The following is an 11,204-nucleotide window of genomic DNA, read 5'->3' as shown; positions in this document are numbered from 1 at the left end:
TTATTTAAGACATGAAGCAAGGGATAATTTTCTTCTCTAGGTGGTTAATATAGAAATCAAACCCAAAGATTCCAGAGTTCGGTGTGCTTAATACATGTCAATTTATACATATGCTTGACTCATCTTAACATTATATGAAAATAACTGAGAACAGGACTAGAATAAAAAACATCACCGAAATGTTTATTTTATGACTGAATATGTCTTTTTTTATATCTCTTTATTTTATTTGAAAAATCTGGTAATTTATTTAAGTTACATCAACAGTAATGAGAAATAAACAGCCCCTAACTCCTTAAAAGACAATCAATAAGACAAAAAGGAAACAACAAAGAAGAATATTGAACCTCATTTTGTACGTGGTCTTTGTATATTGTGGTACTTTGTAATTGTATATTATGTGCCTATCCCATGAATCTGGGCTCAAATCACTAGGGCTACTGGAAGAAAATTTCAAAATCTAGAGCAGCGAACACAGCTGTGCAGTTGTTTGTGGGTTTCACTACATTAGCAGCTAGGCATGAACTGTACAACGGAAATAATTTCTGTGCTTTGCAGGCAAGAATGTGATGAAAAGCATACTGTTATCTTCTTAGATGAAGTATGAAGACCACACTTTAAAAGCTTACTAAATGATCAGCCTTTTAAAGAACAGTGCCATTTTTAAGGCACTCTAGATAATTGAAGTCCTTCATTCCACCCACAAGCATTGCTGCCATTCACAAATCATTGCCAAAGTGAATTTGCAGTTCTTTTTGATATTTCAAATGGCTTAGGAGTAACATAAACAATAATTCAAGTTGTTGAGAAAATTTAATTTAGAATAATCAAACAAATCAGATTTAACACCATAGCATAACCTTTAGGAAAAATGAACTAAGGAATATGGCATGTCCTTTGTAATTTAATATTAGACATTAGGGCCAAATGCCAGAAACAGAGTATGCAAGGAAAAAGAAGTTTTTGATAAGTTATATAAAAGATTAAACAGGGGAAAGTAATTTTACCTACATTTTCTATTATATGATAACATATTTTGTTCTGCTAATCAGAGAGACTCAAAATTATTTTTAATTATGATATGAAAAATGCATTGTCATAAATGAATTAAATCAGGGAGTAGATGGTACAGGAGCTGGGTGATTCTGTTAAATATTCTCATTATTTTGAATGATCTGGTACTTTTATATGTGTGGAATTATGAATGTATTTTATGTCTGGGCAGGAAAGTTTGATTATTATATGATTGTCTGATACCAAATGTCAGGAACCTAACCTGAGACAGAGTGGTAAATATGTGTGTGTGTGTGTGTGTGTGTGTGTGTGTGTGTGTGTGAGTGTTCCTTGAAGCAAGTATTTCAAAGGAAGAATCTTATTTTCCTCAAGGTATACTTAATTGTATTAGTTATACTACATTAATGACAGCAGTTTCATATGTTTATGTTTCTATAAATGCATGAACAAACTAAAAACTTACGTTCGGGGTATGAGTTTTGTGGAAGGTCAGCAGAAAGTATAAACATCTGGAATCTTGAGAAAGCTATCAATGGCAATCATTTCAGTGTAGATCAGTTTTAGACAACACTTGCAAGGATATGTAATCCTACATGAAAATGCAACATTTATTGATTTTCCAAAGCTACACTATTCTATAAATTTGTAGAAAAACATGTTAAATTATGGATCTTCACTAGCTATAAAACGGACAAGGGTCTCATAACTAAAATATACCTGGAACTCAAAAAATTAAATCCCCCAACAACAAATTCTCAAAGAAACAATTGCCCAATGAATAAGTGGGCTAAAGACTTGAAGAGAAACTTCTCTGAAGAAGAAAGAAAGATAGCCAATAGACACATGAAGAAATGCTCCACCTCCCTAGCCATAAAAGAAATGCAAATGAAACAACATTGAGATACCACCTCACCACAGTTAAAATGGCTATAAATAAGAACTCTAATAACAACAGAACCTGGAGGGGATGTGCAGAGAAGGGAACTCTATTGTGTTGTTGGTGGGCATGTAAACTTGTTCAACCACTGTGGAAAGTAGTATGGAGGTTCCTCAAAAGACTACACATAGCGCTCCGCTATTTCCCAGCAATATCTCTTTTGGGCACTTACCCATATGATCACAAACATGACCATACTAAAGCTATCAGCACAACTATGTTTATTAAAGCATTATTTACCATAGCTAAAATATGGAACCAACCCAGATACCCCTCAGTAAATGAATGGATCAAGAAAATGTGATATATATACACAATGGAATTCTATGCCTCCATCAGAAAGAATGACATTGCCCTATTTTTTTAGGAAATTGAAAGACTTGGAAAAAATTATATTAAGTGAAGTAAGCCAGACCCAAAGAAATATGAGTCTCATGGTTTCCCTTATTTGCAATTATTAGTATATGTCTTGGACAAGCAGCAATGATCAGATAAATTGATGTTAGGTGAAATGAACCCAAAGATAAGGACTCAAATGTTTTTTTTTTCTCTTGCTATTGTTTTTAGCATATTTATAAGATGATTTCTTTGTTGCTTTGTGTGTCTCTCCCTCATGACATAACCCTTGTTTTCACTGTATTTGATGTTGTTATAATTTGTGGAGGGGAAGGGAAAAACATGTTGTATAAATAGGGATACAGGTGGTCCCATGCAACAATCAGATATACAACAAGTTATGTCGGAAAGTGAACTTTACAACTTTGGCGCCTGGGTTGCTTTGAGGGGTAGATGGGAAGGAATGGTAAGGGGAAACAAAGGACGGGGAAACAATGTTTGATAACAAATGTAATCATTACCTTGCTCATGTAATTGTAACCCTTCTGTATGTATTTTCACAATAAAAATAATGAAATAATAAAGTAAAAATCCATGTCATTTTGTTTTTGGTGGTCGTGGGGCTTGAACTCTGGGCCTGGTCGCAGATTTCAATGAGCTCTTCTGCTCATTGATACCACTGTACCACTTGAGCCACAGTGCCTTTTCTAGTTTTCAAGTGGGTTATTGGAGATAAAAGTCTCAGAGACTTTTCTGTCCAGGCTGGCTTTGAACCACTATCCTTGATCTCAGACTCCTGACTAGTTAGGATTACATGCATGAGCCACCAAAGCCCAGATCCAAGTCAATGTATAAAAAGCAAGCTTATTGAAACGTCTGGCTTTTTCCAATAAACAATCTTACTTTTTAGCATTAGTTTATAACTATGAGTTATTTTTAGATGTAACTGTGAACTTTTTAATAGAATAAAATATAATTTTTAATATTACGCAGTATCTCAAAAAATCCACTGTAATTGACATTCCCCAAAGTCAATTATTACATTTTGTATTACTCACTATTATTACAGTCTATATTACATATAGTGTGAAGGGAAAATAGTTTGGACTATTTCATATAAATTAGTAGATGCTATTTTAGCATTATAAATTCACATCTGTGATTTTAAAGGAAGGAAAGAAGGTTTTAGAGTTAAAATCAATTATAAATGTGTAGTGTGTCCCAATTAAAGCAACAATTCTGAGCTCATACAGACAAAATTATTTTCTTTCCACTAAAGACTTTGAAGTAATACTATTTGAAATAGTGAGACAATAAGAGGAAGAATTCAAATCATGTCAAACAATGTCTGTTTTATTCTACTACGCCCTCCACTAACAAGACCTATCCGGTCCCAGATGTCACAAAACTTCAAGTGTCTCTCTTAGAAATCTATTTTGAAAAGTTCTAAAATCACTGATTCTCTTTGTACTTTCTGTTATATGAAACAAAATATAGACACAAAACAATTGAAATAAAATAAACACATACGTTGAAGTCACCAGAGCTCAAAAAACAACCAACAAAGTAGAAGTCCACCAGGAACAAAAACATGTTGTGCCCAATTATTTTTAAGCACAAAAACCTCAAATACATATTACCCTTGACTAGAACCATAAAGATAACTGTGTCTCAAAAATACGGTTGTGTTCATTTGTAATTAAATTCATCTAGATGAACCTGATATAGCAAATCCCTTGAATGGATCAAATTGTTTAAAAGAAATGTGACTGTAAGTGGAGTAAGATCTGCACATATTTAAGAGAATAAAATAACAAAAATCATGACATCTTAAAAAATGCAGAAATGCAATGAATAAGTCTAATAGTATACATATTGAGACCTAAATCCTACTGATTTAACAAGAACAAAATATGCCAATAGTAGAATCTGAGCAGTGTACCTGAGTGTACATAATTTTAAACTACTCCAAATTACACTTTGTAGAATACAGAATGTGGGTTATCTAAAGGAAAACATCAACCCATGATATAAATGACATTAAAAATCTCATGAAAAGGGCTGGGAAGGTGGCTCAGTGGTAGAGTGTTTGTCTTGCATGCATGAGTCCCTGGTTTTGATTCCTCAGCACCACATACGCAAAAATAAAGAAGCCGGAAGTGGCTCTGTGGCCCAAGTGGTAGAGCACTAGCCTTGAGCTGAAGATCTGAGAGACAGCACCCAGGCCCATAGTTCAGGCCCCATGACCGGACCCCCAAAAAAAATCTCATGAAAAGAGAGTAGTAGTTTCTGGAAAATAATAGTTTAATAAATAGTGGTAACAAATTTTTTATACTACTGACAAAATTGCATACATATATTGTTCAATCCAAAAAAGACCCAAGATATTCAAGCTCATTTGAAACTTTGGCAAAGTAGCAGGATACAACTGTAACATTATTATGGATGTTGACTCTGGCATGGAATTAATTTCCTCTTTGATCTGACAAATGAATATATGAAAAAACAGAACTTCAACTAAATATCAAGACCTAACTAAACATATAACCATAAAAGTCATCATGCAAGCCGTATTGCAACTGGGATAAAAGAAAAATCAGTCATACTGATTCTGTATTTATTGTAAATGTGGACTTTTCCATAAATTATTTCCTTTAGCTTACATTTTTAAAACAGTGCGTTAAGTGTATATCTTGGTAACTAATTTTGGATTCCTCCTTCAATATAGTTCTGAGTATAATGTCACACATCAATTCCTAACCCATGAAATGATGTTGATTACAAAACAAATGGTAATAACCATTGTTTATAATACACAAAATCTCATAAGGATGACACCAGTAAGCATTGGTTAACATTTTGGTATCATGGTCTCATGACTGATGAGGCCTATCTGCATGAGCATAATTGTACCTAGATTCCTCAGCCTAAATTTAACAACTGTTAAAAAATGTTTATATCTTTATCTGTCACCCATCAGAGATTAAACCTGAATATAAAGCCTAAGGAAAATGATAAGGTAAAAATTTAGCTTTTCTAGATATAAAGTAAACAAAATGCAGCGTAGAATAACTGGTTTAAAGTTAACCTAGTTCTCCAAAACATTCTAAGCATTTCCTTACAATGTGTATTATTCTCAAGAAGGGAATAGGTAATGTGAGAAGAGGACTAACCAAGCATTGTCTTCAAATATACATAATTTGGATTTACCTCTTTAATTTGCTATAAGCATTTTTGATAAAAAACAGTTTGAATAATAGAATTCCAGATCAAGTATAATATATCCTAGTTGCATATACCAATGTACATTCAGAAAATGGTATATAGCAATTAAGTAAAGAAAGTCCGGGCAGAAAAAATGGCATCTCTATACTATGTGATGCCCAATTCTTCAGTATTTCATTCTGCCTCCATTTAATGAATGTGATTGTTTAAATGCTTTATAAAGTATTAATTAAAATCAATCAGTGTCCTAGAATACAATTGTGTATAATTTTATCCTAGAATCATGCAAGAACTGCCCATTCAATCATGATATTCATCACATTCCATTGGTATTCATATGGATAGGAATTTGTTTCTTAGGATCTCTTGCCATTTGGAAGTGGCAGGACCAGGATTCCAACCGCGAGTTCCAGCTCCCATCACTTAAACCTGAGGATAGGGAACTCATGGGTGTGTCCAAGAACATCAGCAAAACCAATGATGAGGCAGGCACCAGTGGCTCCTCCTTGATACTTACAAGACAGTGATAGGAGGATCATGGTCAAGTCACTCTAAGCCAGAAAGTCCTTGAGACCCCTGTCCAACTTCAATCGCAACAAAGCCAGAAGTGGAGCCGTGTGGCTCCAGTGGTAGAGGGCTAGCTCTGAGCAAAAACAGCTCAAGGACTGTGCCAGATCCTAAGTTCAATGTCCGAGACTGGCAACAAACGGACATACACAACAATCTGTGCAGCCATCCGGCTCAAGCAGGTCATCCTCCTGTCCCTAACTGAACTGGACAGAGTTCCCTGGGAAAGGAACTGGGGGAGCCACTGTCATCTTAACTCTGTCCATTCTGCCTGCATCACAGGATTCTGGCCACACCCCTATTATTTCATGATTCTTTCTGACCAATAGGATACAAGAAATGTGGCTACGCCCACATTCCATGTTGCCTGGTAGATGGATGAGGCTCTGTTAACACACTGAGGCTGAGATCTAGAGGGGGGAAAATCATACCTCAGGAGCAGTGGGCCAGCTGCAGGCACCTGGCCTACCTGGCAGCTCAGTGACAGACTGAGCTGGAGCTACAGCCCCCTGCCACATGTGCTGCCACCACAGCATTCATGGGGATGGGAAGCAGGACATGTGGGCGTCCAAGAAGTAAATCTGCTTCGTCCACAACCTGCCTGATGAGGTGGACTTCCAGAATCCAGCAGGTGAGCTCCACCATCGATGCATCCAGCGGTCAGCACACATCCAAACTATTGAGGAATCCCTCGTGGTGTGTAAAGAACAGATGTTGGCTCTGAATGAGCTGTTTTGGGAGAAATCTAAGTGTGTGTGCTGGCTATCCCAGGAGAAGATGAAGAAGGGGAGAGTGCTGCAGGAGCTGCTGTTGATCCTCACAGAGGAAGGCATGGACAGCAGGCTCCAGATGCCAGCAAAGGCGAGCCCCCCCCCCCCACCAATGCTGTTTCAGATGCATCAGGGCCTGTGGTGGGTGAAATGAGGGAGGAGCAGAAAGGTTTTGAAGAATTGCAACTTGAAGACAGCGTGGAAACTGCCAGAGGATAGGTCAGGGTTCTTGTCACCATAGAGGACTCCCTCAAGGAGCACGTCCTGCTGCAGATGCCCCAGATACAGATCTGCCCACAGCTCAGGCGAGGAGTGCTCCCTCCCTTTCTTCTGTAGACTGATGCAGATAATGACTCTCCATGTGACATATTGACTCTCAAAAGCCTTGGAAGCCACCAGAAGTAGGTGGTCAGGTGGCCTTCTCTCAGGCCTCAATCTGCTGGGTGAAGGGAAGTTTAAACTGGGTGTTGGGTAGGGCAGAGGCTGCCGGGAGGTGGCCCAAGCTCAAGAGATATAATGGCCCATTGGTGGCCAGGGAAGAGACCCATGTTATGCTTATCACAATAAATTGTTTTGAAAGGGGAAAAAAAGCCTCCAACAAAGATTTGTTCTTCCAGTCCTGGGGCTTGAACTAAGGGCCTGGCCACTCTCCCTGAGCTCTTTTTGATCAAGGCTGGTGCTCGACCAGTTGAGCCCCACTTCCCCTTCCAGCTTTTTCTGTGTGGAATCAAGCCCAGGGCTTCAGTCATGCTAGGCGACCACTCTACCACTAACGCACCTTCTCAGCTAGGATGATTCACCCCTCCCAAACCCATATGGCCATTCCTCAGATAAATAGGAAGTAGGGGCTAGGATGAATATGAAGCACTTCTGGTTCACACCAAAATACTTCCCCGCCCCCTAATCCCACACCCTTAGTTGAAGTTTATCTTCTACCATTGAGAGATGAGGGAGGGACAGGGGAGTCCTGAGAGAGGAGTATCAAGAGCAGTGGCCCTACATCCTCCCCCACACAAGGGGTCCTCTAGATTCCAATCTTACCTGACTCAATGTGGAGTCTACACTGTCTTCCCACCACTGTAAGGCTCAGGATGAAGTAAAGGTCAAATCTGGGCTCAGCCCACACCCACGGTGGAAGTTCCTAATCCCAGACCTACTTCCACCTCTGACTTCCCCGAGTTAGGCCAGACCCACCACTCACCACTATGCTGGTGGTGATGACCTCATGGATGGATTCCAGGAAGAAGGTCTGTAGCAAAGAGCAGAAGCAGCAGGGTGAGCATGGCAGAAGGAGATGCGGTGATTGCTCTGGGATCTTCCTCCTTGGAGCCCTTCCTTCCATCCAGAGCCATGCTGACCCAAAGCATGGACAAGGCCAGGGGATGAGACAAGATGGACCAGCACAGGACTAATGGAGGCACTGCTTTGTCTTGGAGCACTTGAAAATTCCAATTATATTTGGCCAATGCCAATCCCAAAGCCAACATGCAAAGCCTCTCCTTGTTGTTGTTGGACATGAACACTGTCCCTGAGCTCTTATTCTCGAGGCTGGCACTCTACCACTTGAGCCAAAGGACCACTTTTGTTTTCTGACGGTTCATCAAGGGTAAGAGTCTCACACACTTTCTGCCCAGGCTGGCTTGGCACCGTGATCCTCCAAATCTCAGCTTCCTGAGTAGCTAGGATGCCAGGCATGAGCCACCAGTGCCCAGTATGTGATGACTTTTGAAGGCATCTTGGCGATTTTGTAAAGGAGCCCCAAAGGGCCTGGATAGACCATGACCCAATCAAGGAGCTGGGATCAGAGAAAGATGACCTTCTACCCATTCTGTTCCCCAAAATTAAAGAGGCCAGGTAGTGGTGTATGCATGACACCTAGGCCAGCAGCCACCAGGCTTAGTGGGGAAAAAGTAGAGAATATCCAAAGATTGCAGTATAGAAATCTCTGATTTTTCATGCATGTGGTGTGTGTGTGTGTGTGTGTGTGTGTGTGTGTGTGTGTGTGTGTGTGTGTGTGTGTGTGTGTGTGTGAACTCAGGGTCTACAGTTTTCTTGCTCAAGGCTACTGCTCTGCCACTTGAGCTACAGCCCCACTTGCTTTTTGATTGTTAATTGTAGGTAAGTGTCTCAAGGATTTTCCTGTCCAGGGTGTCTTGGAAGCATGATGGAGACCCCAGGGAAGCAAGAGTAAACATAACTCCCAGGTACAATCCCTATGGTGGGCCACTCCTGCTTTCTAGTGGCCAGATGCGGGATATGCAGCCCCATGCCATTGTCCTCTAGAGTTCAATTTTGAGAAGTGACCAGGGCCAAGCTGACTTTTGTTCACACTGATTGCTGATACCAGAGCAGGTCTTTTCCACCCTAGGCCAAGAGAGCTCCATGAGGCCCAGCTTCCCAGGAGCACAAGGAAGAGAGATGTCAGCTCCAGGCTGAACTAAGAGCCTTTGCACACAGACACCCCAACTTGGCCTTCCTTATCACCATAAGACCTGTCAAAAAACAACCCCAAAAAAACAAAATTGGAGCTGTGCCTCCAAGTGATAGAGCTCTAGCCTTGAACCAAAATGCTCAGGGATATGGCCCCCAAACTTTGAGTTCAAGACCCCCAGCTGACCCTCCCCCATAAAACACAGGTTGGCTAAATGTGAACTAGTAGGATTTGTGAAGTGTTTCCGAAGAATGGGGATACTGAAGAAAGCACCCTAATTCTAATGAAAGCTAAACCTGTGACATACAGCTATGTGCTGAGTCCTTTAAAGGGCGCTATTTGCTGGGTCCTTCCCACATGGGGGTTTTGTGCTGAGTCCTCAAAAAGGTGCTGTTTGCTGAGTCATCCCATAGGTTGCTATGTGCTGAGTCCCTGAGAAGAGTGGGCCGTGCTGAGTTTTTCAAAGGGTGCTGTGTGCTGAGTCCATTACACAATGTACTGTATGCTGAGTCCTTCAAAAGGTGTGGTGTGCTAATTCATCCAAAAGGGTCCTGCTGTGTGCTGAGCCCTTGAGAAGAGAGGGATGAGGTGAGTTTTTTGAGTGCTGTGTGCTGAGTCCTTTACACAAGGTGCTCTGTATTGTCCTTCAAACGGTGCTGTGTGCTGAGTGCTTCCACAGTGTGGTATGTGCTGAGTCCTGCCATAGTGTGGTATGTGCAGAAACCTTCAAAATTCTTTTATGTGCTGAGTTCTTCGAAGGGTGCTATGCAATGAGTGGTTTACAAAGGGTGCTTTTTACTCAGCCTTTCAAAGGGCTGTGTGGAGTCTTAACACAGAAAGTGCTATGTATTGAGCCCCTGGGAAAGTGTGTTATGTGCTGAGTTTTTCAAAGCATGCAATGTGCTGAGACCTTTACAATGCAAGCTATGGACTCCCTCCTTCAAAGGATGCTGTGTGCTGAGTACTCTACACAGGGTACTATATGCTGAGTCCTTCAAAGGGAGCTGTGTGCTCAGTCCTTTACACAGGGTGCTTTGTGCTGTTTTTCGAAGTGTGCTGTGTGTCATCCCAAAGAGTGCTATGTTCTGAGTCCTTGAGAGTAGTTATCCCCAACATCACATACACACACAAACACACACACACACACACACACACACACACAAACACACACACATACACACACATACACAAGGGTCACCATGCACCTTCTTAGTGTGTGGATTGAAGGGAGATGGAGGAGAATCTCCTCTAGGGGTGGAGCTGAGGGGAGATTCGATCCCTGGGGCAGGTACTGGGGTTGGGGGAAAGTGCTGAGCTGAGGTGATGCTGCAATTGCCATGGCCTGGAAGCCTTAGAGCCCAGTCAGGGTTGTGATTGCAGCTAGGAATAGGGGGCATGGTCTAGGGGAGGAGTGGGCATGGCCAAGTGGAGGAGGGGGAGGGGCCCTGGGGTGCACTGTGGTGGCAGCGATGGGGGGAAGCAGGCACGCCTGTGCGCTGGCCCAGGAGTGGAGTGGGGGCAGAGAGAGAGAGAGAGCAGAGAGAAGAGCAAGCACAAGCATGAGGGGAAGCTGTTCTAGAGGCTGGCGGCCGCTGCCATCAAAGCACAGTCCTGAACAGTAGCACAGAGCACCTGGAGCCGGCAAGGCAGGTACATCACTGCGGGCAGCCCCACGGGGGCACGGCGGCCATGGCTGCCCTGAATCTGAGGTCCTGGCACAGGAAGCACGGTGGTGGCTTCGGTGGTGGAGGCAACGGAAGCAGGCAGTTGAGACAGAGGTGGTGGTGGTGATGGCAGCTGAGGCAGGGGTGGCAGCAAGCAAAGCTGCAGGCAGATGCCCCCTCCACCTCCCAGCAGCGCAGCATTTCAAACATGGCCCTGCCTGGTCTGATCCGAGGCCCCTTTCGCAGTGGCCCAACAGAAA

The sequence above is a fragment of the Dipodomys spectabilis genome, unplaced genomic scaffold (genome assembly GCF_019054845.1).
Source record: "Dipodomys spectabilis isolate Male_0828 unplaced genomic scaffold, ASM1905484v1 ptg000404l, whole genome shotgun sequence".
NCBI classification, from domain to species: Eukaryota; Metazoa; Chordata; class Mammalia; order Rodentia; family Heteromyidae; genus Dipodomys; species Dipodomys spectabilis.
The sequence above is the reverse complement of the archived record's forward strand: the minus strand, read 5'-3'. Positions refer to the sequence as shown.